Below are 4,987 nucleotides of genomic sequence, written 5' to 3' on the forward strand. Positions count from 1 at the left end.
GGTGGAAACTTAAAACTGGGACTCACTCACATTGCCTACACCCATCCATCCATCCATCCATCCATCCATCCATCCATTCAACAAATACACATTGCCTTTAAAAAGAACTCTTAATAATGATACCGTTGAATTTAAAACAATAGTCCCCAAACCATATTTTAAAATAACTGAAGGACATTAGACAGGAAAGAAACGGATTGAAGAACGTTGCTCCTGCATGATTGGTGTAGACGGAGAAGTCCAAAAGTCGGTGCTGTGTATCGTTATTTTATTTATTTCTTGTGAAAGAGAACTTTTTAATCACTTTTATATACAGAAAGTTCAACAGCATCCACTTAGCCCAGTTTGGTGGCCAGTTCTTTAGCCTTTTTGCCTTTTTCAGCGTGGTGACGCAAGCCACCAACTTAAGACCCAGGATCTTGCCTCCTCAGTGATGGCGGATCTCATCCTATCTGTCTTTGTTACTGGTCCTGATAGTTTCCACCAGCTTAGCCAGAGTTCCTTTGTCTTCCGAGTGAACCTGTGTAAAGGCCAGAGTGGTGCAGGTCTTCCTGTGGACCAGACGCCCCAACCTTGCCTTAGGAAACCCCCACCTTACAACACAGGGCAGGCAAGAAGACAACCCGCTCAATGGGATCCACGTCACGTGCAATCACTACCAGCTGAGGCTTCTTGTTTTCCACCGAGGTGGTGACATAGTGACCCCCGCTTGAAGGACAGGCAGCCTCTTAGTGGGCATATCTGCTTTGCCAACAGCTTTCTGCTCAGCCCGGGCCAACAATCTCTGCTTCCTCTCTGTCTCTGGTCTCTCTCTGCGGGCCAGCGTGAGCAGTTGAGTAGCTGTCCGGCGGTCCAAGGCCTGGGCGAGCTGCTTAATCACAGGAGGCACTTCTAGACGTTTATAGAGAATAGCCTTTTGCCGCTGCAGCCGGGTGAAGCGGGACCATTTGACAAAGTGGGTGAGGTCCCTTTGGGACTGCATGTCCTGTCCGATGCCAAAATTCTTGCGCCTTTTCTCCAATAGAGGATTGACCACCTTTCTCGACCTCCTGCTTCTTCCAGACAGCAGGAGCCCAGGCTGCCTCCTTCCCCTTCGCCTTCTTTCCTTTCGGCGTCTCGGAAGGCTGGAGGGGAGAGCAGCGCTGCATGTTTTTAAACACAAGGAACCAAGCATTAGGCTTGACTTAACGAGGGAGGCTTGGGAGCTATTTCTTGAGATCAGAAATCCCAAATAATCCAAGGTCAAAGCTTTCGAACGGGAAGAAGTGGAGAGTCCCAGAGTGGGGAATAAGGTGGTGTTGCTGAGTTCTGGCGGCTGTTCCTTATGGATCCGGCAGTTTGGGAGAACCGTTTCACAAATACCTGCTACAGAGGCGGTTTGATACCCGGCATATCGATTTTTAACTGCTATAATTTTCCTTCCACACCATCAGAGAAAAGCACTTCGTTTCTTTGCTTACACATCTGCTTCTTGTGTACGTCCTTCCTGCTTTGTTTTTCTTGGCCTAAATTTCATCTCCATCTGCCAGGAGTTTTACCTTTACCACTAAGAGATCTCGGTATGACTGCTCCAACACTAAGGAGAGAAGCGGGTTAGTCTCCCAATCCAACTTCTTTAGTTCAAACTGCCTTTTCAAACACACACAAAATCCTCTAACGGTCGAAAGTGTGATTTTATTCTTCCTACTATATAGAGAGAACAACACGGAGAATAGCTTTGTCCTCTAAAGCAATGACTTTTAAACCTTTTGGAATCTGACCTTCGATCAGAAATACATTTTACTTCACAGCTGTGCCAGCTCTGGGACTATCTGCTGTCAAATCCATTCCTGGCTCTTCTCTTCTTCCGCCATGTTTCAAGGATGCTGATCCCCAGAGCTGTATTTCCAAGGCTCCCAGGTCATGTTAACTGACTTCTGGCTGGGTGCCACTCGCGTGTAGCTCTCACACTGGAGGGCGAGGGGACTGGGAAGGTGAGGACGATTCCCTCCATCTCTCTCTGCCTTGAGTGCATCTTTGACAGTGGCTGGGTCTTCCCTCTGGCTCCAGCTCCAGCCAGAATGTCCTCCTGCGATTTCAGTTTCTGCTGGATGACCCCAGCTCTGGGACCCAGCAACACTGTCACCTCCCTTTGTCCCTCCATTCGAAAGGGATTAGTGGTTTCTGCCATTGCTGACCTCTGGGTTGTCTCATCTTCCCCTAATGGGCTTCTCAGCTTTTTCATTATTTGTGTAACCAGCTTCCAGTTAAATTCCCTCCATTAAAAAACACACTGACCATGGTTTCCATTTTCCTGATATTTCATTATAGCACATACATACGCATGAAACAGAAGCAAATGCTTCATAACAATACTCCTTTCACTGCGTGCAATGACTCTGATATTTCCTATTCTATTTCACCTTTTTTTTTTTTTAAGTAGGCTCCATGCCCAGTGTGGAGCCCAGTTTGGGGCTTGGACTCATGACCCTGAGATCAAGACCTGAGCTGAGATCTAGAGTCAGATACTTAACCCCACCAAGCCACCCAGGTGTCCCTATTCTATTTCACTTTTTAAAATGTCATCACAACCCTCTAAATTGAATTCACCACTCACTAATGGGTTGTATCTTGCTAATGGAGATTTGAAAAACATTGCTTTAGAGACTGTATTTATTTTTATTTTTTTAAAAGTCTGGTTTACTGACTCATAATTTATGCACAGTAAATTCACCTTTTTAGGTGCACATCATAAGAAGTTTGAAAATTATATACAGAATATTTCCATCACCTCTAAAACTTCCCTTGTTCTCTTTTGTAGTTAACCCCTCTCTCCATCCCTAGCCCCTAGTAACCACCAATGTATTTTTTTTTGTTGTTCTTGTAGTTTTATCTTTTCTGGAATGTCATATAAATAAAATCCTGCAGTACATAGTCTCCTGAATCTGGTTTCTTCCACTTAGCACAATGCTTTTTAGATTCATTTGTGTTGTTGCGTGTATAGGTAGTTCATTTCTTTTTATTGCTGAATGATATTCTATTATCACATTAAAGCTTAGAGAATTCTTATTTTAGCCTAAAATGTATATTTTACTTCTGCTGTTTGTTTTGCAACCTGTTAGTCTGAAATCATGTAAAACCTTTATGGCGGTCTTCACTCCTGGGTCCAACGATGGAGGTGTGGGGGTGGGGGATCATCACAGAACACCCTCAACAATGATTGTGTTCAAAGGCAAGAGAGTAATAACCTGAGCTCTGGAGTCTTACTCTCTTGACTGAATTCTTCCCTTAACTCTTGCTACCTCCTGATCTTGAGCAAATTACTTAACCTCCCTTAAATTATAGTTTCCTCATCTGTAAATAAGATGGTAGGAATGGTATGTGTTTCACTGAATTCTTGCAGAGATAAAACAAAACAAGATACAGTGTGTGAAGCACTTAGTGCAATGACTGGTCCCTGTAAGTACAAGTAAATTAGCGTATGTCCTAGGAAAGCTGGCTACAATTTAGCCGGTCTAAAAAGTCAGGAGGAACAGTTTTTTTCAAGACCGACTCACTTCCTTTAAAACCCTATCACTCACTTCTGAGTATCTGGGAGCAGTGCTGTTGCCAACCAATGATTCGGCCTGATTCAGTCCATGCAGCCAGGAAAAAATGTCTGGGAAGCCCAAATTTGGAGACTATCCGTTGCCTCTGGCACCTCACGTCAGTAAGTTAGTTGGTTATTGGACTCCAAATCAGCAGACAGGAAGTGGGACATGAAGTCTGCATCTCCTCTGTAATCTCTTCAATTCACGTTATGTTGGGTCTCCAACACATGTCTCCAAAAGATGTGGACAGCAGGCTACAACGGGAAGAACCCCGATTAAAAGCCAGAACACTCTAGCATCAGGTTGGACTTACCATTTTTTCTGATATGATCTTGAGCAAGTCACTCAGCATTTCTGTGCCCTGGTTTCTTCATCTGTAAATGGGTATATAACATGATTATTTCCCATAAGTCTTCCTGAATCAACTGTCATTTGCAATGATTTCAAAATTAAAATTTTTCTATTATTTTATATAAGAGCATATTTGATCATTCAAATGTGGCCATTCAGATTTGAATTACATGAACTCTTTTTGGTATGATGCACATGAAGGTTATTTCTGTGAAAGCATTTGTTATCGCTTCCGTAATAAAGACTGATTGAGTTTATAAAACACTGTGCAATCGGACCCATGAATGTCAGGGCTTAATACTCACCAGGCATGCACATTCTAACGGCCTTTGTGTTTGTATAATGGACCAGTGAATTCTATTTGCTGCTGAGGATTCAATCACGTCCTACAAACAAAGACAGATTGTTTTGAATTAGTGTCTGTTGGGGAAAGATGTTCAATTGTTAAATTACTTTATGTGTGAGTTTTAATTATCTGGAGCATACTGCTACTTTACAAATCATATTTCTCTATAGAATGAAATTAGATAAACTAAATTATTGATACATTTCTATCTATTTAAATCACACTTGCAGTATATATTGTCATTTTTAAAAAACACATTCTGGGACTTTCAGAAAGCCATTAAAATGTCACTGTCCTGAAAAAGCAAAAAAATGCAATAACCAAGGCTTGTGTTTTCTGATAAATTTGTTAAGGGACATAAAAACTACTATGTATAACATCCATCCACCTATTCTTTTTTTTTTTTTTTTTTTTTTTTGAGAGAGAGAGAGTAAGAGTGTGCGTCCAAGCAGGATGGGGGAGGTGGGGGTGCCGGAGGGGCAGAGGGAGAGGGAGAGAGAGAACCCCAAGTAGGCTTCATGCCCAGCAGGGAGTCCCATCCGGGGCTCATCTCAAGACCCCGAGATCATGAGCTGAGCTGAAATCAAGAGTCAGATGCTCAACTGACTGAGCCAACCAGACACCCCATCCATCTAAACTATTATAGAAAACTATTATCTACTCGAAATTGTACTACCTACAGAATGCAAAGATGAGTAAAAGTGAGAAGGTCACAATCTAT

At 42.7% G+C, this 4,987-nt stretch overlaps 1 pseudogene; it reads right to left on the bottom strand.

The window, feature by feature from the left end:
* Nucleotides 1-335: 335 nt before the first annotated feature.
* On the bottom strand, nt 336-1,148 carry LOC103664738 (annotated as a pseudogene).
* Between the last annotated feature and the right edge of the window lie 3,839 nt (nt 1,149-4,987).

The sequence above is a fragment of the Ursus maritimus genome, unplaced genomic scaffold, assembly GCF_017311325.1.
Source record: "Ursus maritimus isolate PB19 unplaced genomic scaffold, ASM1731132v1 scaffold_18, whole genome shotgun sequence".
Lineage (NCBI taxonomy): Eukaryota > Metazoa > Chordata > Mammalia > Carnivora > Ursidae > Ursus > Ursus maritimus.